The sequence below is a fragment of the Anabrus simplex genome, chromosome 13 (genome assembly GCF_040414725.1).
Source record: "Anabrus simplex isolate iqAnaSimp1 chromosome 13, ASM4041472v1, whole genome shotgun sequence".
In the NCBI taxonomy this organism is placed as follows: domain Eukaryota; kingdom Metazoa; phylum Arthropoda; class Insecta; order Orthoptera; family Tettigoniidae; genus Anabrus; species Anabrus simplex.
In genome coordinates, this window is record NC_090277.1 from 57,790,920 (window position 1) to 57,818,825 (window position 27,906).

At 41.3% G+C, this 27,906-nt stretch overlaps 1 protein-coding gene across 1 annotated transcript in view; it reads left to right on the plus strand.

Annotated features, from left to right (window-relative positions):
- Positions 1–27,906, plus strand: part of LOC136884743 (dystrophin, isoforms A/C/F/G/H) — a 1,317,506-nt gene that overhangs the window by 683,281 nt on the left and 606,319 nt on the right. The window lies entirely within an intron of this gene.

Below are 27,906 nucleotides of genomic sequence, written 5' to 3' on the forward strand. Positions count from 1 at the left end.
GGAAATGACCCACAGCAATTCATGCTGCTTTCCTTTGGACATTTCCCAATTCTCGCATCAAGTAGTCCTGGTTTGGTTCCCATACACTGGAACAACCCGTAAAACTGAGCGAGTAGCCGTGCGGTTAGGGTCGCACAGCTGTGAGCTTGCAATCGGGATAGAGTGGGTTCGAATCCCACTCTCGGCAGCCCTGAAGTTGGTTTTCCGTGGTTTCCCGTTTTCACGCCAGGAAAATATTGGGTCTGTAACTTATTTAAGGCAACGGCGCTTCCTTCCCACTACTAGCCCTTCCCTTCCCCATCGTCGCCATAAGACCTATGCGACGTAAAGTAACTCCCTTTTTTTCCTTTCTTTAGAACCCGCAAATACCCTGGAACGATGTGAAGAGATCTGTAACATTTCTTAAGACCTTCTTCAATGTTATTACCCCAGTGAAGATCTTATATTAACCAATTTGGTACTCGCAGTGATTCCACGTCATACTATCACCCCATCTAGGTGTCATTGTTTATTTGAGCATTGATTGATGATTGCCGACAATATATTTGTCATTGTTATAATGTTGAAATTATTTTCAGTGACGCTAATTTTATTTTAATCGGAGTGTACACTTTGGGTGGTGTTCCTTGAGAGCATTACTTTCATACGTTTTCTGAATACATCCGATTTCCACGTATCTGTATCGACCAGAATGGTTCTCTCTCTCAGTTTTCGACGAGTAACGTTCTCCCTCTACCTCACCGACGCGACGGCTTTGTACAGCTTTACAAGCAGGGCAAGCCTGTAACTTTTCAGCGCTCTTGAATAGTGATTGATACCTATTGTACGTCATGTATACCAGCGCTCCTTTGAATAGCATACATGTAAACTACACAGCGAGTACTAATTAACAAGATAACTTGCATTCAGTTTGACCAGAGGTTCAAAAGTTCTTCTGAGAATAAATTGGAACAGTGGTTAATTCTACAGCGTTCTGATCTAACGGCACTGTCTTTTATACTCAAATATGTTACTCGGGGTTCTATTATTTCTGCAGTACTCTTTGTAAATGGAAGTACTTACATATCCTGGGTTTACAGAAAAAATCTGAAAAATATATCCACAGCCTGTTTCCAGTTGATCGACCGGGTCAGGAATGGAATGAGTGAAGCCCCTATCTAGCGGCGAGGATAGGAATTGTGCCGGCTGTCGAAGCCTGTCGCACTCCTCTGGGGCAGTGATTATGAATGACAGATGAAATGAAATGATATTGGAGTGTGTTGCTGGAATGAAATATGACAGGAAAAACCGGAGTACCCGGAGAAAAACCTGTCCCTCCTCCGCTTTGTCCAGCACAAATCTCACATGGAGTGACCGGGATTTGAACCACGGAACCCAGCGGTGAGAGGCCAGGGCGCTGCCGCCTGAGCCACGGAGGCTTACAGATTAAGTAGAAAGATCTTACTTTTGAGGAAATGGGATCTGAAAGTATTTCGTTGTCGATATCTTCTCTAAGAACCTCTTTAAAATTATGGAATGGGTTTATCAGTCATCATTGATCTCCATTTAGGGCTGCCAGTCAGGTGGCAGATTGCCTACCAGTTGTTTACTTAATCTTTTCGTAAATGATGTGAAAGAATTTGAAAATGATCGGACGTTTCCCTTGATAAATTCTTCCAATCCCTAACTCCTCTTCCTCTTGCTCGAATTTTTCCTCTTGAATTGCAACTTGGTCTTCATGTTATTATCTTTCTTATATTTAAACGCTTCACTCAAGGTTATTCGTCAAGTTCCATCATTCTATGCCATCTGTCCGCTGATAACTCGGAAAATACCTCTTAGTCAAGAAGCTCGTCTCCTTACTCGCAAGTCTCTCCAGCACAAAGTTGCGAACACATTCGTAACACTACTCTTTTGTCGAAAATCACCCAAAAGAAATCGTGCTGCTGTCCTTCCGATCTTTTCCAGTTATATAAAGTAATTAGCATGTGCCCGTGGCTTTGCCGGCGTTTATTAATTCAACCGTTAGATGTTTCTAAACCATGTATTTAAAAGCAAATTAAAACATTATATTTAATAACTCACTTCGTTTTTAAGTAAATTGCATGCAATACATTCTTTTATTTTTATTATATTTTTACTTTCAATACTTAAGATACCGGGTTGATGGATGATACAAATAATATTAAAACAATGTAAAAGACCATGTTATATAATGCAAAATATATTGTTTCCTTATAGAACTTCGGGAGAAACTTCCTTCCATTTGGAGGTAAGATGTATATTGTATTGTGTTTGCCTTTCGAACTCTTGAACAATCCACGTACAGTTGACAATGGCAAAAGCACCGTTTTCGAAGATGGAGACGTACAACTTTAAGCCATTGTCCTATGTCAAAATTTCAGATCTCTGTGTGTCGTAGATTTGACCGGGCTTCGCATACATACACACAAACGCTTCCGAATATTACGGGCTCATGGCTCCTCGTGTCGCGGACCGAAAATGGCTTTCTACCCAATGGACTTACAGTCCGAGGAATACTACAGTAGCCTACTTCGCCCGCGGCATGCTCAGTCATAATGGCGGCTTCAATAATATTCGTCATCAGTTTCAGAGCCTTGTTCATTGCACAGGAAGGATTCATATTCCTGAAAAGGATAATCGGTGCCACAATCGTCCACCCCCAAGATGTTCGAGTGTACTCCAGGGGACTCCAAATTGTTCAAAATCTCTATCGTTTAGTTGACAGCTTCATCTGTATGACATGTCGTGTCGATAAGACTTTTCAATTTATATAAAACCGGATAATTCTGGTGAGTGTTGCTTGTTGATGTCGTTGACAGCTTCATGTCCTGGTGCAAAGAATTGCTTTCAGACACAGCCATGCGTCTTAGGTGAAAACCTGTGCCCACCTATGACAAACATTTTAGATCTTTGTTTGCCGTGGCTTTGGCTGGGCATCGCACACATGAACACAGACAGACAGACAGACAGACAGACAGACAGACAGACAGACAGACAGACAGACAGACAGACAGTTATTATTATTATTATTATTATTATTATTATTATTATTATTATTATTATTATTATTATTGTTACGGAGATATCCGTGGTAGTTATGCGTGAAAGAAGGTGCGGGGTGGTGAACGGGTCTCAAGCTACTAAAGTAAAATTAATTAAAATTTAACCAGGTTATAGTTTCTTTTCAAAAACAAAGAAATAACAAGCATGGCAGGTACAAAGTAGCAAGTTCAAAAGGGTAGTTACAATATTTACAGGATTTGGGCTTCGCGCCCTGAAAACACAATTCTTGAGCAACTAGCCCAACTTTACGATATACAAATTTCAACAACGGGGCAGAAGACCCCAATCGAACCCTGGAGCACTTGCTCCAAATTGCACAGTAAAGCCTCCTCGAGGCATACAACACTCAGTTCTCAAAAGAGCCACTCGCTCTCAAATTTAAGCCTCTCCCAGGCCACACCAAACTCCACCTTCAAGCTGTCCTCAACGGACATAAACACAGGGGTAAAATACCCCATCTACTGAGGTCTATTAAATGAAAAGCAGGTTAATTAAATGACCTCTAAAATAACAATTTGAGAGGAGGCGAACTTGCACTCCTAATACACTTTGATTAAGACCTACTTGGCACTAGGCCGTTAATACAAGGGCTAATCCCATGCTAAAGAGGTGACTTAAGGAGAGAACAATTTGTTTTACGTTATCGAAGAATAGGTTGAGAAAAATAAGTTCACCTCAAAACAATAGGAGTGGGAGCTCGAGAGGGTTAGCACTCTCTATCCCAGTATGTAGCTTTAAAAGAGAATATATGAAAAGAGTAGTTACATTTAGGAAAAGGTTACATGGTGGAACGCTTAGAACCCGCCCCGAGAGTTAAACTGCTGAGCAAGCAAAGAAAGAAGTTATTAATCGGCCATTACGTTGTTGTTGACCGCTGCCGAGGAAAGAGGCGCTTCCCGCCTCCTGCTATGTACTAAATACACTGAAAGATGGAACAGAAGTGGCCCGGAGACCCTAAAATCAGCAGTTTATATCCTCTCGCGGAAGGTTCTAGGCGTTAGGGGAATGAAAACACCCTCCCACAAACTTTTTATTGGCTAGGGTACAGAAACATATCCAAGTAGGGGGAAGATACATCGGATTGGTCGAGAAAAAACTCAAAGAAATTCGGGATTGGATAAATCTAAAACAAGGGGAAAAAGAGGGGTATACAGCCAACTTCAACAATAACAGAAGGAAATTTAGCAAAGAACAAACATTTGAAATAAAAATTTCTCCAACAAAATAGTTCTTTGACTGCGCACTAGGTTGCACTATTGTTGATCTTCAGTAGTGTCCTCTAGAAGAGAAAGTTCACACTTCTTACTTCAAGCGAAACAAAAACACATCAAAAATGACACAGTTCAAAAACTCAAAGTTTTCCATGTGGTGACATCTTCAGAGAAAGTAGAGAATTAATAGCGTAGATAAAGTTCAGACTTCCTCCAACAGAGGAGTTTCAACTGGCGCACATTTTGAATTAGCGGTGTGGAGGTGTACCGCCCGGTACAATTATTATTATTATTATTATTATTATTATTATTATTATTATTATTATTATTATTATTATTATTATTATAAATTGTGGCGTGGGTTCCACACACTGAATCCATACTCTAATTGGGGTCTTGCTATTGACTTACATGTCCTCTTCTTTACATCCTCACCACAACCCGTAAATACCCTCATAACCATGTGAAGGGATCTGTAACCTTTCTTTACAACCTCGTTAATGCGAGTACCTCAACGAAGATCTTCCCGTATATTAACACCTAGGTACTTACAATGATCCCAATGAGGAACGTTCACCCCATCAACACAGTAATTAAACCTGAGAGGAGTTCCATTTTTGGCGAAACCTACAAACTGAGTGTTCATCCTGTTTACCATTATACCATTGCCCACCGGACGAGTTGGCCGTGCGCGTCGAGGCGCGCGGCTGTGAGCTTGCATCCGGGAGATAGTAGGTTCGAATCCCACTATCGGCACCCCTGAAAATGGTTTTCCGTGGTTTCCCATTTTCACACCAGGCAAATGCTGGGGCTGTACCTTAATTAAGGCCACGGTCGCTTCTTTCCAACTCCTAAGCCTTTCCTATCCCATCGTCCCCATAAGACCTATCTGTGTCGGTGCGACGTAAAGCCCCTAGCAAAAAAAAAAATACCATTGCCTGCTGCCCATGTCACCACATTGTCGAGATCTTTTTGCATTCGCTCACAGTCCTTTAACTTGCAGTACTACATCATCTGTAAAAGGCCTTTCCTGTGATTCCATTTCGTATCATTTATATGCATGCAAAACATAAACGTCCCCTTCTTCATCCTTACAGAATCGGATAATGAACCCATTCTAATTCTGAGAGTTCTGTTTTCGAGAAATTTTACCACCCGTTGAACCACTCTGAATTTTATTCTGTCTTGAATGGTTTCTTCCTATAGTTCTTCACTGATTTCTTTTAGCCAGTTATTGTAATTTTTCATTGATAAGACTAAGTTCAAAATTTTCTTTGTGAGCTTGTTATTATCCATTCTATATAAGTGACCATAAAATTGTAATCGCCGTTTCCTGATTGTAACTGTGGTTGTTTCTGTAAGATTTCATGTGATTTCTTTCTCATCCAAATTCCATTTTCGCATTTTGGTCGTAAGATTTTTCTGAGGATTTTTCTTCATTGTTTTTCGATCATCTGTATTCGAGATTTGGCACCAGTTATAATAGTTTGAGATGCATGAAGCGTGTTTGTTTTATCTACTGTGTTATGTCGTCATTTTGCCTTTTTTTCCGATATAGTTCTTTTATTGTATCTTTTCCAAGAAATGTTTTATGCTCTTTGAAGTTTTTCAATTATTTGTTAGCCTGCTGATACAGTAAAAGAACTATATCAATATATATATATAAGCTGCCTCTGTGGATCCGTGGTAGAGTGTCGGCCTCCGAATCCCAAGATAGCGGGTTCAAACCCGGCAGAGTTAGTCGGATTTTTGAAGGGCGGAAAAAGTCCATTCGACACTCCATGTCGTACGATGTCGGCATGTAAAAGATCTCTGGTGATACATTTGGTACTTCATCATCATCATCATCATCTGTTTACCCTCCAGGTTCGGTTTTTCCCTCGGATTCAGCGAGGGATACCACCTCTACCGCCTCAAGTGCAGTGTCCTGGAGCTTCAGACTCTTGGTCTGGGATACAACTGGGGAGAATGACCAGTACCTCGCCCAGGCGGCCTCACCTGCTATGGGGAACAGGGGCCTTGCGGGGGATGGGGAAGATTGGAAGGGATAGCCAAGGAAGAGGGAAGGAAGCGGCCGTGGCCTTAAGTTAGGTACCATCCCGGCATTTGCCTGGAGGAGAAGTGGGAAACCACGGAAAACCACTTCCAGGATGGCTGAGGTGGGAATCGAACCCACCTCTACTCATTTGACCTCCCGAGGCTGAGTGGACCCCGTTCCAGCCCTCGTACCACTTTTCAAATTTCGTGGCAGAGCCGGGAATCGAACCCGGACCTCCGGGGGTGGCAGCTAATCACGCTAACCACTACACCACAGAGGTGGACCATTTGGTACTTACCCGACAAAATTAATTAAATCTCAGCCATAGACGCCCAAGAGAGATCCGGTTCTCTGTCTGCCATCTAGCGGACCTAGAGTAAAACGGAACGTCGAAATTGACGAGCAGACAGCCAGATGGCGTCAAATCGAAATGTCTATACACGGTAGCTGAGGCCATACGATTATTATTATTATTATTATTATTATTATTATTATTATTATTATTATTATTAGCGTATTATCCCAAAAATGGAAGACTTTAAGCAAACAACTCAGTCAAGCTTTCTTTGGGTTCTTCTTGTTCTTCTTCCAATAGGCTTTCATTCTCTCTGAGAAGGCTTGTTTACGTTCTTCCGACCATTTCGGTCTGCACTGTTTTTGCTTTGGTTGCTCTGATGTAACTTCCCACTTGTTGACTTTGTGTCTGAAGGTGTCTCTTTCTAAAATTATTATTATTATTATTATTATTATTATTATTATTATTATTATTATTATTATTATTTATCAATATATATCTATTATGTAGATGCTTGCCAAGTTGTGCGAACTCTTCAGGCGACACTTTGAAGACAAAAATCGATTTTTCTGTCATTTTGGTGAAATTGAAGGGATTGAGTTTCTTTATGCTTAAAAGGAAGTTATTCCGCTGAATTCAAACAATTTATCACTGTATCAATGCCTTATTTGCCAATTGTAACTTCACATTTAAATCCCATTTTTCTCTCGCAATAGTCTGCCAGATGTAACAAAATTTGTATGGTATATGTATCACAGCTACATTAAAAAACCTGCGTATGGAATTTTTTTATCGCAGAATTTTTTCAAGTAGTAAGGATTTTAAAGTCCAAAATTTCTAGAACGTAAAAATTACACATACTTTAGTGCGATACAGCTCCTTATATAAATTATATGTAGAAAAATCGATACGTAGTGCTTTTAAAAGTAGTGTTATCTACCTAGTTACGAATTTACATTAACATGTTAATTAAATTTCATGAAAAAATGGAATTAAAAATGTCAAAAACAAAAATTTATTTTGAAAAACTATTAATTGTATATGAAAGAAATGTTGGTGATATCTCTACTTTTATGTAGGTGACATCCCCACAAAGTTTCGTGAAAATCCATTTATTAGGTAAAAATATCTAATTAGCTCCGGAGTGTCGCCTTAAAACAATAATCACCACAACAAGGACAAAGCTTGTGGGAGGAGATTACCGCCAAAAGCAGAACGCCAGACACAGTGTCTCTCTGTGGCGTATTGCGGTCTCTTGAACGACGTCGTTACCTGAGAAGTCGGTCCATTCCTTTAGGATATTAATGAAGATCTAGTCTAATAATTCCCTGTATAGCCAAGCTGTTCACTACTCCGGCGAGCTATCTCATTGTTAGCTACAATAATAACAGTTTCATGATACAGCCCTCCACTACTGTAATTCCAACTAATGGAATCGCACATTAACGCACAAGGAAAATGCCCTTTCACCCACCTCCTGCCATTCCCCAGCCCCGTTATTTGCTACTGCTGCTACGATCTGCAGCCTCCCATTATTAGGAACACCCCTGCATACAGAGAATAACGATATGGGTCTGTACACAGCCAACACACTCACACACGATATCTCACAGAATGTGTTTTATCTGTTGTCCAGGGAGGATTTTGGATCCGTATTCGGTAAATTTAGATATAGAGTTGGAGGAATGTTGGTAAATAACTTGCGCAGTTACGTATTTTTACTCAAAAGGAAAAAAAAAAAGAAACTTATGTAATGTTAAGCTAGTAGTAAGCACAATCTATAGTATTGTAAGCCGTTTTGTTAAGCATGGGAAATACTTAAGTTGCGTATGAATTTCTATATGATAATGATTATGCTGGATTTAGAACGTTAAACTATTCGTATTTCTTGTAATGTTTTCTTTCCATGGAATTGCTTGTTGTACTCTTGTTGTAGTCGTTGTTGGGTAATTATGTTTTAACTTTACTTTATCATCAGTTATCAGTTTGTCAGACTACTGTAAGCGACCATTGCCACCGGGATATTTCCCAACTGCGATGTATTTGTTAATAATAATATTTTTTTCTATTGGCTTTACGTCGCACCGATACAGATAGGTCTTACAGCGACGATGGGACAGGAAAGGGCTAGGACTGGGAAGGAAGCGGCCGTGGCCTTAATTAAGGTACAGCCCCAGCATTTGCCTGGGGTGAAAATGGGAAACCACGGAAAACCATCTTCAGGGCTGCCGACAGTGGGGTTCGAACCTACTATCTCCCGAATACTGGATACTGGCCGCACTTAAGCGACTGCAGCTATTGAGCTCGGTAAATAATAATAATAATAATAATAATAATAATAATAATAATAATAATAATAATAATCATCTTCAATTATGGGTTCCATGTATAACTGAAGTCTCGCAAAAGTATGAGATTTCTTGCTAGCATGATTGTCTAGCTTTAAAGAGAAAGATTTCGCCCAACCTAGGACACTAGAAACGTGTGGTTGAGGTTATGGCTATGGTGACCTTTTTAAAGGGAAATTAAGCGGTATAATTTACTGCTATTCAAGTTACTCTTAAGAGGTACTGGTGAAGATCATAGTTTTCAGTATAATTTGGCACCCATTCCCTCTCAACACTGTCCGACTCCTTGACTCAATTGTCAGCGTTGAGTATCTCGAGTTCGATTCCCGGCCAGGTTGAGGATTTTTATCGCGTCTGATTAATTCTTCTGTCTCGAGGACTGGGTGTTTGTGTTTGTACCAACACTCTCCTCTTCATATTCAGACAATGCACTACACTGCACACGCAGTAGTGATTACATTCGTCCATATAAGGTTGGCGTCAGGAAGGGCATCCGGTCGTAAAGAAAGGTGAAATACACAAGTGCGACACAGTTAACGCTTGTGATCCCACCGATGTGGGAAAAGCATAATAATAATAATAATAATAATAATAATAATAATAATAATAATAATAATAATAATAATAATAATAATAATACGATTCTCTGTTAACACTAATCAAAAAGAAGAAAAGGAACAAGGAATAATGAAAACATTCCCAAAAGAAAGGGAACAGTCTCGGAGGTGTGAAAATGAGGTAAACCTAATACCGTGGAAACAAAAGCTGACTAAAGGACGTCTGATAAGACAACACTGAGGAGTGGTAGTGATTACTGTTTTAAGAGGAAGTGCAACTAGGCAACCATCCTCTATATACAGTAGAATTCCATTAGTCCGGCATCCAACAGTCCGGAACGCCCGATGGTCCGGCACCATTCCAAATTTTTTTTAATGTTATCAATTAATAATGATCTCTCGTGAAAAATTTTAAGCATTATTTGTCGAAACCAATCGAAGTGTATTTTTTATTGTTTCAAAGTTAATAGTGCAAATGTATCTGATACAATCCATTTGTTATGCATTGACTTACTTAAATATCTCTACAGTATCTCTGGAAATATTCAGCCTAGAAGGCTGTGTGCTATACTGAGTACTGGAAAGCCAACCATATGATAGAAAAAGATTTCAATAATTGAATGTATGGGCCACGTTCAAAAACGGATGGCAACATGCCTTCAAAAATTGAAGCGGGCAGAAGGAAAAGAGAAGTTTTAGATGGAAAGACTCTAAATGTTAAAGGAAGACTTACAGATAAAAACATCGATGAACTTCGGCATTATTATGGAATGGCAGTAAGAAACAACACGTTTGAAAAGAGGAGTGTTATGAAACTAATGATTCTCCTGACCAAATTTGCTGCTAAACGCCGTGTTACAGCTGTTTTCGCTGTACGCCTTAACCCATATCGTAGTAAGAGGTAGGCTACCGCCCGATAGTCCGGCATTTTCGGTAATCCGGCACCTGGCCGGTCCCGAACGTGCCGGACTATCGGACATCTACTCTAACAGTATCAGAGAGAAACAATGGAAGGGATCCGACACTTTGAAAACTGAAGGTATTGGCCAAAGGAAAACAATGGCCACGTGGGGCGTGACCATGAAATACTCCCTAGGCCTCGCAAGCTAATACCGTCGGGGTCGGAAAAGAACAAGAGTTGATCAAGGGAGGTCGGATAGGACAGGTGAAAGTAAGGAACCTGGCACAAGTAAGTGGAAACAATGCCAGGACTCAGCTAAGGGTCGCATGGTCGCCAACCCACGCTCCCAAGTTGAGAGCCCTTGGGGTACCTTTTAGTCGCCTCGTGCGACAGGCAGGGGATACCGTGGGTGTTATTCTACACACCCCCCCCCCGCCATCCACAGGGGGTGACAGTGAGGAGCCTGTCACAACTAAGTGGAAGCAGCAACAGACTCAGCTAGGGGAACTGTGATCACCAACCTCCGACTTGTGAGTTCCTGGGCACTTCCTCTATGTTCGCGATGGCTCGACTTCTTCGGGGGACAGAATTAATCTTGTAAGGGTTGGGGAGTTGTTAATTTTCACTCTGTCCATGGCCCTTGCGTAGTAAGCAAGTAAGTTTTAGTATCACATGACTGTCAACGGATACTCAGAGGTATGGAACATCCAGTTTACCTCAGGGATATGGCTCTCCATTTCAAAAATCCCCTTTGTATTGGCCGCGATTTGAACTATGCCTGTCAGAAGGAGCAGCCACGCCCTACCGGGCGAGTTGGCCGCGCGGTTACGGTTGCGGAGCTGTGAACTTTGTATTCGGGAGACAGTGGGTTCGAACCCTATTGTTGGCAGCCCTGAAGGTAATTTTCCGTGGTTCCCTATTTTCACACCAGGCAAATTCTAGGGTTGTACCTTAATTAAGGCTACGGCCGCCCGGCTGCTTCCTTCCCACTCCTAGGTCTTTCCCATCCCGTCGTCACTATAAGACTTATCTGTGCCGGTGCGGTGTAAAGTAAGTTCTAAAAATAATCTAACAGAATAATGCCACGATGGATTACTTCCATATGTGTTTGAATGGATAACTGTGCAGGGGATATGATTCGCATTTCCTATACTATAATTGTGAATTACTGAATTTATTTTACATAATGTATATTTGAGTATGCCCAATGTCCGACTCGTTGGCTGAATGTTCAGCGTTCTGGCCTTCAGTTCAGAGGGTCTTGGGTTCGATTTCCGGCCGGGTCGGGATTTTAACCATCATTGGTTAATTCCAATGGCACGGGGGCTGGGTGTTTGTGCTGTCCCCAACATCCCCGCAACTCACACACCACACACAAGACTATCCTCCATCACAATAACACACAGTTACCTAAACATGGCAGATGCAGCCCACCCTCATCGGAGCCTTACAAGGGCTGCACTCGGCTAGAAATAGCCACACGAAATTATTAGTATGCCCAATTTTGCGAGTATTTTTTTATACACCATGGCCAGTGAAGCTTTCTGTCGTAGGCTATCAGGTGAGAGAACATGACATAGTTTGTACAATTGTTCAGTCGTAAATAGGTGATTTAAAATACTTTTGGTGCCCTTTTATGCCGTGTAACAACTCTTAATTATAAGATTATAGTTGTTTTTATGGAAAAGTGAGCTTTACTGTTGAAATCCCCATTGTCCAATTCAAACACTTCCCTTTGTTGCATTATGGTATTGTCAACGTTCCTTGTTTGTTTGTTTGTTTGTTTGTTTGTTTTGTTTGTTTGTTTGTTTGTTTGTTTGAAGTACAGTACATGATGTTGGTTAATACTGTACCTGCAGTAAGCACAAGTTATTCAGCCTCTTCGCCATTAACTGCAGCATTTAGCCCTTCTTCAGTATACTTAATCTTCTGTTAAGTGCAGGTGCAGCAGTAATCTGGATAACGAGACAAGCAAGTTTTTCAAGTTTTATTGTAGAGCTTCATGTGATGTCGAGAGTTAACTTTGCAGTATATATATGTAATCCGTTAGAAACTTCCTCAGCAAACACTCGGCTCATGAAAACGGTACTATATTAAACTCATTATTTATACAGCATTGTCTGACTCGAAGAAAGTTGAAAGTCTTAACTTTTCTTAATAAAATAGCATGTCCATGTTTGGAACTCAACTTCTGTCGGACTAAGAAAGGAATATTGCAACCATTGCGTTCCCTACAACATTCCATATTACAGATAGTCGTGGAAACTTTATTATCAGTTTATAAAGTTGGATGTATAGTTCTAAAGATAGAAAACAGAATAATGTGACTTCGAGCTACAAACGTTCGGGAGACAAATTGTTTTGATCAGATATAGAAATCAGTTTTTTTCTTCATCTTTCGTTATTGCTTTTAAGTGGAGTCATGACTAAAATTTGTAACATCTACAATTTTCCTCTGATCACAAACCAAATTTAAAACACAAGCACATATTAATGAAGTAGAGCACCGCACAAAATTTGAAGCTGTTTAGTTAATTTGTTACAAAGTTGTTAACAAATGTTTTCTTCATTTTTCGAAATGTCGGATCCCTTCCATTTTCCCCTCTGATTCGTGTTATATAGAGGATGGTTGCCTAGTTGTACTTCCTCTTAAAACAATAATCACCACCACCACCAGCACTAACAAATTGTTTTTTGGTGTTGCACGGAAAATGCTCCTTGTGAGAGAGTTTTCGTTTTTTTTGGTCTATAATTTGGCAGAATTGTCAAAAATACTCATACTCTGAATAATAACTCTCGGTTTTGCAGTCACGTACGAACTATTGCAGATTTAAGTTTTTCAATGTTTCATTCTGCATACAATAGGCAAAAATCTAGTTTGGTGCTATTTTAGAAACAAAAAAACTATGAAGGTAATATTCATCTGACTATAAAATGCACAACTACTTTTAATTCCTATACATATTGGAACACCATCTGAAAATTTCAGGAGAATCTGGTAAGAGCTTTATCGTAAGGGGCATTTTATACATGGCAATGATTTGATAATATTGTAAGCTAGGAATACGGTATTGAAAGTTTTAAGAATCATACTTACATTACAACTGTTCTGGATTGTAAGTTACTCCCTCAAACTTCTGTCTCCTCTTATGCATGGCGTAGGCCTGCTATAAGGTAAATATTTTCCATCTCGATTTTGAAATGGTTGTCCAAAAGAACTCTGAAGTCAATATTGTCTAGGACCTAGGGAAGGCTTTCATTCCCCTCCCCGAAGGGGAGGGGCGGGCCAACTAGAAGGTGACGCCTTCTGTCTGGCGTCTGCCAACATGAGAGAAAGGGGCGTGTGGTTTCTGTGTATACATCGCGCTGCTGCCCTTTAAATATGTTATTGAAAGCTTTAAAATGGCGTTAGGACAAAACTGATAGGGGGATTTGAAAGATGAACCATTGGGGGATTTTTAAGGTTAAAATTGAAAATTAGATTTTTATAAAAAATCGAAATATTTCAGTCATGATTCCACTTAACATTGGCTCTTCTTTGCTCGTTGCTAGGCGGTAAAGGCGTGTGTGATTCACTCGGAAGGACGTGGGTTCGATTCCCCGTCAGGAAGTCGAAACATTAAGAAACGAGATTTTTCGCTTATATTAATGTATGTAAACGTATCTGAAAATCGGCTCACGCAACGCTTTTTAAAGGACGGGTACTTGTTTATAACATGTACGCTCGTACGCCAAGCGAATGCTGTTCATTAACCAACCTTCCTGGTAGTCGCATGAGTAGCAACAGTGTTCAATGGAAAGTCCCGTTTAAATCAGTGTTGCTAACTCATGTTACTAACAAACGTGGGTAACATTTCGAGAAATGCTTGTGAATCATCAACATCACATGTTAACAACAGATTGTACACGTTCCCAACTGAGATGCTGTTACTTACAAGATCTGTGAAGATGAAAGAATGTTAGCTATACATATTAAGCCGCATTAAAATTTGATGTTATATTTTGTTGTTGTTTTCTCAATTTACTGTTTAACGACCGCCGACTCCCTGACAGCAACCAGATTTATGGTCGTCTAAAGTCGCCTTGGCTGCGACCAATAGCATGCTTGCTTTGTCAGTGACAGTCGACGTGGAGCACTTCTAAAGCGTGCCGGTCCTGAAGCCGGCTCGATTGTCAGGTCTCCAGTTTTGCACAACTGCAAGCAGTTCTGTCCAGTCTCGCTGCTCACTCACAGACGCTAAGTAGTTAAAACGGGGAGTTGACAACGCTGTGTCTCGAGTTAGGGAATACCTAGCACTCTGTGGACAAGGAATGCAAACAAAACCGGCCAGCTAGGCTTCAAAAGCGTGCCGGTCCTTAACGAGGAAATTGCAAGAAATCATGCTTTTTCTGGCTGGTTGTCGTGGGGTGTGTTAAGTGAAGATGGAATTCGAGAGGGACCAGTTGAAATATTGCCAACATCAAAAGTAGAAACCACAGTGTGCTGTTACCAACGTGTTTCCAATATCGGTTGCTAACACGTATTGGTAACAGAAGTTTATAAACGTTTGTTGGCGACTTTGTTGTAAACGTAGCTTAACATTAATTTGTTGGTAACAAATGTTGCTAACATTCTTTCATCTTTAACCGACTTCTTGTATATAACAACATTTATATTGACAACAATGCTATAGTCACATGCTTTTGCTCAAAGGCATGTGAGTAGCCCACTCGGCCGATCGCTGTAGGATTGGAAGTTTGTGTCCTATGAAATCGGCTGACTTCAGGATCGTTCGTGTCTGCTCCCTAACATAACACTTTAGTCGTTACTCTGCTATTGATGGATCGACCGACTGCAAAACCGTCCACGCTCGCATAGTCTAAGCAATACCGGCCAAACTCGGGCCCCATGGTAGACAAATACCTTTTTTTTTTTTTTTTTTTTTTTTTTTTTTCTGGGGGAATATTTAGTTTCTCAACTTCTCAGATGTATAGTATCGTTGTTATAGTGACCACATGTTTAAGGAACTATGTTGCTGCAGTCATGGGACAAGCCATTGGCTATCCTCATAGCTGGGCTCCAGTATGCAGATGACATTGGCAGTACTGTTATGAGAGATTCCTCCACCGCATGCCAGGCGGGCTCAATCTTTGCGGGCACAGGCTAAGTTATGAGTTACGGGCATTCCGCAAGGAGTGATATCGGAAATGTGCTGCTTTATGGAGCTCGACAAAGAATGTGCTGACAAGAACTTGCCAGCTTGTTTTCAAAAATTCCTCTCCCATTCATGAACACCAGTTTAGGACGTGAAAAGAATTCTGAACGCTATTGCGACATTGAGGAATACTGGTGAACAATGACAGGCCAAGCTATCTCCATACAGGCCATGTGGAGCCATGAAGAAGTGCTGTTTCAGCACATTTTGTTGCATCAGGACGTAACAAACAACTGCTGTTGTTGCTATTTTGCTTTACGTCGCACCGACACAGATATGTCTTACGGCGACGATGGGAGAGGAAAGGCCGAGGAATTGGAAGGAAGCGGCCGTGGCCTTAATTAAGGTTTAGCCCCGGCATTTGCCTGGTGTGAAAATGGGAAACCACGGAAAACCGACAGTGGGGCTTGAACCCACTATCTCCCTATTACTGGATACTGGCCGCACTTAAGCTATCGAGCTCGGTAAACAACTTCTCGGGCCCTTGTTAGGAAGAGAAATGTGCGAGGTCCAGTTTTAATGTTTAATAATAATAATAATAATAATAATAATAGTAATAATAATAATAATAATAATAATAATAATAATAATAATAGCCCAAAATGAAATAAAAAGGAAGATATGAGGAGAGGAGACTGAAGTCTAACTGAGAATTGTGCCAAAGAACAGAAGGAGTGGTTGATTTGATGGGGAAGAAAAGGGTACAGTTCTCTGAACACTTGATGATAATGGACAATGATAACAGATTGAAGAAGAGAATCTTTGAATTTTTCAGGAAAAGGAAGACGGAGCTGAAATATTTTTGGGAATTGAGGTTGGACTAGACTAAGATGGGGGATATGGAAGATGATATAATGGATAGAAATCGATCTAGACAACTCGTCAATAAAGTTCCGTGGTTCCCAGGAGACTGGGGAGACATTGGTGAGAAAGAGAGATCCTATACAGGGGTATATATATTGCGTGTGGCCTCCGTAGAGGCCTGGTGCAGGTCTTTTGATTTGACTCCTGTAGGCGACCTGCGCGTCGTGATCAGCGGGGGGAAGTAACCAATTAAGGTTAAAATTCCTGACCCTGCCAAGAATCGAACCCGGGACCCCTGTGACCAAAGGCTAGCACGCTAACCATTCAGCCATGGAGTCGGATATAATAATAATAATTGTTACGGAGTTTTCCGTGGTAGTTAGAGGTAAAAGAAGGTGCGGGGGGTGAACAGGTCTCAGGCTACGAAATTAAAGTGAATTTAAAATTTAACAAGGTTATATTTTCTTAGCAAAAAACAAGAAATAACAATAATGGCAGGTACAGAGTAGCAAAACCACTAATCGAGAATGTACAATTACAGGATTTGGGCTCCGAGAGCCAGACACACAATTCTGAGCAATTAGCCCAACTTTACGATATACAGAATTCAACAAAGGGGCAGAAGACCCCAATCAAGCCCAGGAGCACTTGCTCCAAATTACACAGTAAAGCCTCCTCGAGGCATACAACACTCAATTTTCGAAAAAGAGCCACTCGCTCTCAACTTTAAGCCTATCAAAGGCCACACCAAACTCCACCTTCAAGTTGTCCTCTAAGGACATATACACAGGGGTAACATACCCAACCTACTGAGGTCTAATACGTGAGAAAAAGGTTAATTACTTGACCTCTAAAATAACAATTGAGAGGAGGCGATCTGCACTCCTAATACATTTGTTTAAAACCTACTTGGCACTAGGCCGTTAATGCAAGGGCTAATTCCATACTAAAGAGGTGACTTTTAGAAGGAAACAATTTATGTTACATTAGAAGGGAAGAAACGGTTGTGAAAATAAGTTCACCTCAATGCAATATGAGTGGGAGATCGAGAGGGTTAAGCACTCTCTATCCCAATATGTAGTTTTGAAAGAGAATAGAGGCAAAGAGTCTTTACATTTTAGGGAAAGTTACATGGTGGAAACGCTTCGGACCCGCCCCGAGAGTTAAACTGCTGAGCTAGCAAGAAAAGAAGTTATTAAAAGGCCATTACCTTGGTGTTGAACTGCTCCCCGAAGAAAGAGGCGCTTCCCGCCCCCTGCTATGTACTTTACACACTGAAAGATGGTACTGAAGTGGCACCGAGACCCGAAAATCAGCAGTTTATATACTCTCGCGGAAAGTTCGAGGCGTTTTTGGAATGAGAACACCCTCCCACAAGGATTTTATTGGTTCACCAAGAAACCCCCTACACAATACGAAGAAGAAACATATTATTGGTGGAAAATTAATTCGAGAAATTCGGGATTGGCTAAAATCAAAACAAGGGGAAAGAAAGGGTTAATATTGCCAACTTAAACAATGACTGAAAGAAATTTAGCAAAGAACAAACTTTTGAAATTAAATTTTCTCAAAAAAAAAAAAAAAAAAAAAACAGTTCTTTCACTTCGCACTAGGGTGCACCGTTGTAGTTCTTCAGTAGTGTCCTCTAGAAGAGAATGTTCACACTTCTTACTACAAGCAAAACAAAAATACATCGAAAACAACACAGTTCAGAAACTTCAAAATTTCCAAGTAGTGGCATCTTCAGGGTAACTTGAAAATTAACACATAGGACAAAGTTCAGACTTCTTCCAGTAGGGGAGTTTCAACTGGCGCAAGGTTTAAATAAGCGGCGTGGAGGTGTACCGCCCGGTACAATAATAATAATAATAATAATAATAATAATAATAATAATAATAATAATAATAATAATAATAATAATACCGGGCGCGCAGCTGTGAGCTTGCATCCGGGAGATAGTGGGTTCGAACCCCATTGTGGGCAGCCTTGAAGATAGTTTTCCGTCGTTTCCCATTTTCTCACCAGGCAAATTGTGGGGCTGTATCTTAAGGCCACGGTCGTTCTTTTGCACTTCTAGGCCTTCCTTATCCCATCGTTGCCACGGTGCGACAGATTAAAAAATAAACAGGAAATTTAAAAAGATGGAACTAGTATATACTGTAGGTTAACACAAAACAGATACAATAAGAGTGATTTCTTACAAAGGAAAAATATAGGCCTACATTATACAATAGTTGTGAAGGCAGAGGCACTGCAAATCTTATGTCCTCTCCTTTACATCCTTACTACAACCCCTAAATACCCTCATAACAATGTGCAGAGATCTGTACCCTTTATTTACAATCCCATTTATGTGATTACCCCAATGAAGATATGGAAAAGTTGGAATCCGTACAAATGAAGTCTGTAATCGAGCAGGGTTTCAAACTAAGGTTGATTAATTCGTTGGGTTCCAGGAACAACATTATAAAGGCGAAGACTACCTGGTTAGAAGACAGGAGAAGGAACATCAGTGAATGAATACAAATATTCTGGAAGGAGAAGAACCAGTAAACCAAATATTTGCCCGAAGTCCACATTAGGCCAGAACCGGGAGACGAAGATGATGGCGAATCATTCTTGGATATCCAAATTTTGTCTTAGAGCCTAATTGACAATGTTTATCATCACTGTTAGCAGTCTGGTAGTTCTATCGCTGTGCTGTCACCTGGTTAACTTGATGTTAAACCCGAGAAAGGGACTGGTTAAATTTTTGCAGGCAAACTCGTCAGTGTCCGTCCAAGAGAGCATTAAATTGTCCTTTGTCACCTGGCTGGAGGTAATTATTCATTTCCCACTGCCACGTGTCTGTCTCCATTACGGCGTTAAAAAAAAGGTCACCCAGGGTGACCTTTAAAGTTCACTGACGTCACGACAAACAGAATCTCGCTGGCAGTCGATTTTTGGTAGCGGATGTATTTTGCATTTTTTAAATCCCTGTTATAACTAACTCACTTCCAGTGTAATTAAATAGTACTAACTTTGATGTGACGCCAACAAAAGTTTGTATCCCTGTTGGTTTCAGGCTGTTCCTCTCATAGGAAGTTACAGAAAGCCGGAAAATATATTCGGTCATCAAAGCAGCAGATTAATAAAGGTTTTTATTATTATTTCAGTGGCGTTTGATCCAGTTAATTATTAATGTGGCCTATACCGTTTTGAATGGATTCCAAAGTTTTTGAACATTTCCCTAATGTACAGTCGCTGAAAATAGAGCGAGTGCGTGGTTTTGTAGAAGTTCTTCCCAGGTATACTGAATTATGCTGAATTATGTTAGTGGATACTCAGACCATTGCGGTGAGTGTAATAGACAAATCTAAATTCATTTTACATACGGGGAGTGCCACCTGAGCTCGTTGGCATTCGTCCTCTAACCCCGCAGAAACGCCTCGCTCCATGTCAATCACTACTGATCTGCATTTAGGGCAGTCGCCCAGAGGGCTGATTCCCTATCTGTTGTTTTCCTAGCCTTTTTTTAATTGATTGCAAAGAAATTGGAAATTTATTGAACATCTCCCTTGGTAAGTTATTCCAATCCCTAACTCCCTTTCCTATAAACGAATATTTGCCCCAACTTGTCCTTTTGAATTCCAACTTTATCTTCATATTATGATCTTTCCTACTTTTTGATCTACTAATGTCAATTCACGCCATCTCTCCACTGACAGTTCGGAACATACCACTTAGTCGAGCACAGTCTCCCAAGTCTTCCCCGCCCAAATTTTGCAACATTTTCTTAACGCTACTCTTTTGTCGGAAATCACCCTGAATAAATCGAATTGCTTTCCTTTGAATGATTTCCAGTTCTTGACTCAAGTAATCCTGGTGAGGGTCCAATACACTGGAACCATACTCTAGTTGGGGTATTACGAGAGACTTATATGCCCTCTCTTTTACATCCTTACTACTACCCTTAAATAGCCTCATAACCATGTGCAGAGATCTATCTGTACCTATCAGCTTTGAAGTTCCCGAAAATGTACAGAACACGTCTTAATTTGTAAGACCCCGATTTCGAGGGACTTCGACGATATAAATAACTGACTTGTACCAAACACAACAATTAAAAGGTTTCAAATTCCGCTTATCGAAAATGATCTAGTATAGACACATACACTGACTGACAGAGCAAATGCAACACCAAGAAGGAGTGGTCAGAACTTTATGCCGATTGCAGGGTAGACTGACGTCACTGAGGTATGCTCATGATGTGAAATGCGCCGCTGTGCTGCGCACGTAGCGAACGATAAATGGGACACGGCGTTGGCGAATGGCCCACTTCGTACCGTGATTTCTCAGCCGACAGTCATTGTAGAACGTGTTGTCGTGTGCCACAGGACACGTATATAGCTAAGAATGCCAGGCCGCCGTCAGCGGAGGCATTTCCAGCAGACAGACGACTCTACGAGGGGTATGGTGATCGGGCTGAGAAGGGCAGGTTGGTCGCTTCGTCAAATCGCAGCCGATACCCATAGGGATGTGTCCACGGTGCAGCGCCTGTGGCGAAGATGGTTGGCGCAGGGACATGTGGCACGTACGAGGGGTCCAGGCGCAGCCCGAGTGACGTCAGCACGCGAGGATCGGCGCATCAGCCGCCAAGCGGTGGCAGCCCCGCACGCCACGTCAACCGCCATTCTTCAGCATGTGCAAGACACCCTGGCTGTTCCAATATCGACCAGAACAATTTCCCGTCGATTGGTTGAAGGAGGCCTGCGCTCCCGGCGTCCGCTCAGAAGACTACCATTGACTCCACAGCATAGACGTGCACGCCTGGCATGGTGCCGGGCTAGAGCGACTTGGATGAGGGAATGGCGGAACGTCGTGTTCTCCGATGAGTCACGCTTCTGTTCTGTCAGTCATAGTCACCGCAGACGAGTGTGGCGTCGGCGTGGAGAAAGGTCAAATCCGGCAGTAACTGTGGAGCGCCCTACCGCTAGACAACGCGGCATCATGGTTTAGGGCGCTATTGCGTATGATTCCACGTCACCTCTAGTGCGTATTCAAGGCACGTTAAATGCCCACCGCTACGTGCAGCATGTGCTGCGGCCGGTGGCACTCCCGTACCTTCACGGGCTGCCCAATGCTCTGTTTCAGCAGGATAATGCCCGCCCACACACTGCTCGCATCTCCCAACAGGCTCTACGAGGTGTACAGATGCTTCCGTGGCCAGCGTACTCTCCGGATCTCTCACCAATCGAACACGTGTGGGATCTCATTGGACGCCGTTTGCAAACTCTGCCCCAGCCTCGTACGGACGACCAACTGTGGCAAATGGTTGACAGAGTATGGAGAACCATCCCTCAGGACACCATCCGCACTCTTATTGACTCTGTACCTCGACGTGTTTCTGCGTGCATCGCCGCTCGCGGTGGTCCTACATCCTACTGAGTCGATGCCGTGCGCATTGTGTAACCTGCATATCGGTTTGAAATAAACATCAATTATTCGTCCGTGCCGTCTCTGTTTTTTTCCCAGCTTTCATCCCTTTCGAACCACTCCTCCTTGGTGTTGCATTGTTACTGTCAGTCAGTGTATTTACAGAGGTTCCGAGACCTGCATGCATCTTTGGGAGCCGGCTTTCTTAATGGAGGAGGGACATCATCTGATGGTATTAACGTTCCTGTTTTCATTTTCTTGACTACCTAGCTCGAAAGAATTCACTACCATTACGGAGAAACATATTCATGTTTAATTGTAGCACGTTCATTCAGTTAACTGATGCATTTAATTTTACCGCTTGCCTCATTTTGTCAGCTGTGTTAAAACAGTATATATTTATCATTCGGCAAGTAGCCATGCAGCCTGCAAAAACTACGTGTACAAATACATAAAGGAGTAACATATATAAAAGAACACTATTTCTAAGAATACAAGCAACACATGAAGTATCTCAACACAAAAGAAATACAACGCATTTTATTAACTTCACGGCACACCCTAAAGAACCTTCGGCTGTAAATGTCTCATTCAGATCATACCAGTATAAATGGTCCGTTATTGGACATTATAAATTTTCCAGCTAACTCAATGTTCAATAACGGACCATTTCTATTGGTATTATAAATTTACTCATTCGGGACTCATTCAGATCAGTCATATGTAAACATTGAGCAAATGCTAAGTAAATGTTGGTATCAGATCCTCTTAGTCAGCACATTACACTGGTAAGAAAAGGGACATGATTAAGGGCCAGTTTGTCATATAAAACACGTTGTGCCTGTCGATATTTATTGCAGCCGAGAATGATATTAAGATCGGCAATTTTCTCTTGGTCGTTGTCGCACATAGGAAAATCCACTACTCTTTATTCTATGACGATGATTTGGGTAGCAGCCATGACCGAGACGGATGCGTATGATAGACGTAAGTTAGCGCCTACTAAGATGTAATAAAACCTTTGTTGAAAGGAGGTCAGTTTAAACACTTGAAATAATTCTCGGCCACAGTGTTATCTATAGCAAGGTGCCAAACCGGAGCAGTAACATTACAATACAAATCAGCAAGACAAGGTCGTCCCAAAGATAGTCTAAGTGAGGAGAGGCTGTGATTTACAGCCGCGCTCAGGGAAGAAAGGCTGAATAAAAACTCTATAATAGACCAAAATCACAACCGAGTGTCATATTTCTATTTATAATCACGATCGAAAATCAGCGGTGGCAGTAATTTGTCTACTTAGCCCCATAAACTCTCCAAAGTTTTTAGGCCTTATAACTCGCTCAATTGCTTCGTACGAGAGAGAATGTTTTTGGTCGTTGGATACTGTTCCGAGGTATCTGTGGAACGGCAGAGGTGAAAGAAGGTGCGGGGGTGAACAGGTCCCAAAATACGAAATTAAAGTTAAGATAAAATTTAACAAGGTTATATTTTCTTTTAAAGATTAAGAAATAACAAATAGAACAGGTACTCAGTAGCCGAAACACAATTCGAAAATGTACAATTACAATGATTACAGGATTTGGGCTCCGAGAGCCAGACACCTAATTCTTGAGCAATGAGCCCAACCTTACGCTATACAAGTTTCAACAAAGGCGCAGAAGACCCCAATCATGCCCAGGAACTCTTGCTCCCAATTACACAGTAAAGCCTCCTCGAGGCATACAGAAACAAATTTTAAGAAAGAGCGACCCGCTCTTAAGTTCAGGCCTATCAACGGCCACACCAAATTCCACCTTCAAGCTGTCCTCCAAGGACACATACACAGGGGTAAAATACCCAACCTACTGAGGCCTATTTAGAGAAGAAACAGAAATATTACATGGCCTCTAAAATACCAACTTGAGAGGAGGCGTTCTTGCACTCCTAATACACTTTATATAAAACCTACTTGGCACTAGGCCGTTACTGCAAGGGCTAATCCCATACTAAAGAGGTGACTTTTAGAAGGAAACAATTTACATTACGTTAAGGAAGAAACGGTTGTGAAAATAAGTTCACCTCAATGCAATATGAGTGGGAGCTCGAGAGGGTTAAGCACTCTCTATCCCAATACGTAGTTTAAAAGATAGAATAGATACTAAGTGTCTTTACATTTTAGGGGAAAAGTTACATGGTGGAAAGGCTTCGGACCTGCCCCGAGAGTTAAACTGCTGAGCTGACAAGAAAAGAAGTTATTAAACGGCCATTACCTGGTGGTTGAACTGCTGCCCGACGAAAGAGGCGCTTCCCGCCCCCTGCAACGTACTTTACGCACTGATAGATGTTACTGAAGTGGCGCGGAGACCCGAAAATCAGCAGTTTATAAACCCTCGCGGAAAGTTCGAGGCGTTTCAGGAATGACAACACCCTCCCACAAGAATTTTATTGGCTAGGGTTAAGCAACATATCCAAGTTGAAGAAGATACACCTGATTGGTCATAAATTAATTAAAGAAATTCGGGATTGGCTAAATTCAAACCTGGCGGAAGGAAGGGGTTAATATTGCCAACATAAACAATAACTGAAAGAAATTTAACAAAGAACAAACTTATGAACACAAAATTTCTTCAAAAACATAGTTCTTTCACTTCGCACTAGGGTGCATAATTGTATTTCTTCAGTAGTGCCATCTGGAAGAGAATGTCCACACTTCTTACTACAGGCAAAACAAAAATACATCGAAAACGACCCAGATCTGAAATTTCAAAATTTACAAGTAGTGACATCTTCTGAGAAACTAGAAAATTAACACATTAGATAAAGTTCAGACTTCCTCCAGTAGAGGAGTTTCAACTGGCGCAAAGTTTGAATTAGCGGCGTGGAGGTGTACCACCCGGTACAGATACAATTATGCCTGTCCTAGCTATTTAAACAAAAGATAGAGAAATATACGCACCCCAACACTTAACATGAACAGTGAATTGATTTTGTGTTACTTAATCACAAATGAATACTGTCCTCTTCTATCACGCATTTCTCCTGTACTATATTAAAGAATTTTGGGATTTATTTCTGCTGAACAAAAGCATCAGAACTATACTGTAGTTACTACATATTTCACAGGTTCGATGTTAGGGACTTGGTACTAAGGAACTTGGGAGCGTGGGTTTGGTGGCCACGGGGCCCCTTGCTGAGCCTGGCATTGTTTCCTCTTACTTGTGCTAGGGTCCTCGTTTATATATATATTATCTAACTTCAGTTGGTCAACTCGTGTTCTTTTCTAACTCCGACGGTATTACGTTTGCGAATCCTTGGGAGTTTTTAATTTTCACGCCCTTCGTGGTCCTTGTCATTCTTTGGCCGATATCTTCATTTTTCGAAGTGTGTGATTCCTTACATTTTTTCCTTTATGATTAGGGTTGTATAGAAGATGGTTGCCTACTTGCACTTCCGCTTAGAACAATAATCACCACCACCACCACCACCACCATTCTCATCCTACGAGATGACGAACGGCAGACCTCTTCATCTGTTTTATGAGGGATAGTGGCGTGCTTTATCACGCATAAAAGTGAGTTTTCTCTCTTTTAATTTTATATTTTATTGTAAACTTCGTTTTACTCTGACTTCGTCTTAGTTACTTTTTGTGTAATTTAACGTGATTTTTAATTTTGAATGATATGTATCATTTCTCTTCCATGCAATGTCTTGTTCTGTCTTAATGTATTTTTTCTATATTTTTTTTAAAGAAAATAAGGCATTGTGAAATGAAATGGCGTATGACTTTTAGTGCCGGGAGTGTTCGAGGACATGTTCGGCTCGCCAGGTGCAGGTCTTTCGATTTGACTCCCGCAGGCGACCTGCGCGTCGTGATGAGGGTGAACACATACACATACACCCAGCCCCCGTGCCAGCATAATTAACCAATGATGGTTGAAATTCCCGACCCTGCCGGGAATCGAACCCGGGACCACTGTGACCAAAGGCCAGCACGCTAATCATTTAGCCATGGAGCCGGACATAAAACATTGTGAATTAGATCCACTGATTATTTTAAATTCATAATCATTTTCATAATTTGTTTTATATCCTAGGCAGTGGATGCATTTTAAAATTCATATTATTACATTACCTAGATGTTAGGCCCCTTTAAACAGGAAGCATCATCATCATAATCATAATCACCTATCTGTGTCGGTTCGACGTAAAGCAATTTAAAACAAATCTTCAGCTTGGTATTTCTGGGATAGTGTGAACCACCCAGACTTATTTTGATTTTGGCTTGGGTTTTAAGAAGGATGCTCTTCCTGACTGAACGTAATTTTTGAGATGAAAATCTGAACCTAGGATTGCGCGGCATTCAAACCACAGCCTTTCAGTTGGAAACTAGTAGCTAAGCCACTGAGGTAATCACGAAAGTGATGATGATAATAATAATAATAATTTTTTTTGCTAGGGGCTTTACGTCGCGCCGACACAGATAGGTCTTATGGCGACGATGCGATAGGAAAGGCCTGGGAGTTGGAAGGAAGCGGCTGTGGCCTTAATTAAGGTACAGCCCCAGCATTTGCCTGGTGTGAAAATGGGAAACCACGGAAAACCATTTTCAGGGCTGCCGATAGTGGGATTCGAACCTACTATCTCCCGGATGCAAGCTCACAGCCGCGCGCCTCTACGCGTACGGCGAACTCGCCCGGTAATAATAATAATAATAATAATAATAATAATAATAATAATAATAATAATAATAATAATCCCGAGCGAGTTGGCTGTGCGGTTAGGGGTGCGCAGCTCTGAGCTTGCATTCGAACCTCATTGTCGGCAGCCCTTGGGATGGTTTTCCATGGCTTCCCACTTTTACACCAAGCAAATGCTCGGGATGTACCTTCATTAAGGCCACGGCCGCTTCCTTCACATTGCTAGACCTTTTCTGTCCCATCGTCGCCATAAAATCTGTGTATCAGTGCGATGTTTCGCAATTTGGAAATAATAATAATAATAATAATAATAATAATAATAATAATAATAATAATAATAATAATAAAGACTCCGTAGACTTCATAAACCCACTCTTGTCTGGTTGAGAAATATACAAAAGATGATAAAGGCAGGTGGGATAGGAGCGACTCACGGAAGGAACCTGAAAGTAAGCAAAGTCCTTTGGTCGCCCACGAACTCTGGGCCTCTAAGAGGGACATCGATAATGTTGCTGTTGACAAATATTGTTCCGTATTTTTAATTGTCGTTCTTGCTGCATCGGCCTGCTTTTAAAAAATGGGACCCACATGGATAACGAACAACACGAAATTCAATCACTAGACGTGTAATACAATTTTGTAATGCTCTTTAGTTGTGAAGCAGCTTTTAGGCACGCAGGTCTGTGGTTGGTCGGGCAGCGGACCACGGGGCGGGGTGGGGGAGGGGTGTATTGTAGAGGGTTTGACAGCCATTGGAAACGCGGTGGAATGTGACCGTACCATGGCATACTCCAGGATTAGCGATAATTTCTACTCCAGCTAGCAAACAGGCCCGTTAGTTAGGCTGGCTTGGTTATCATTATTCATGAAGCCATTAGAGACGCTGTAATTGAAACTCTCTCCCATACTCTACTCTCATTGATTTAGCTGTAAATCAAAGCAGATTGAAAAGAAAACTGGCACCCTTCGCATTATGTCGGATTAGATGGCGGTGGTGATTATTACTCTCTTACCACCAATCGAGCGGAAAGGTGGTGGTTGTTTTAAGAGGAATTACAACTAGCCAACCATCCTCTATATCAGTGGTTCTCTATGTTTCTGGGTCTGCGCCCCCTTTGTATCCGTAAGTTATTTCACGGACCCTGATGAATTATTGATTTACAAAAATTCTACTTTTCTATAATATAATAACAAAAGTAATGGAGTGCAGTCGAACGAAGGCAGGTGATGAAGGAAATATTAGATTAGGAAATGAAGTCTTAAAGGAAGCAGATGAATATTGTTACTTGGGTAGTAAAATAACTAACGATGGCAGAAGTAAGGAGGACATAAAATGCAGACTAGTACAAGCAAGGAAGAGCTTTCTTAAGAAAAGAAATTTGCTCACTTCAAACATTGAT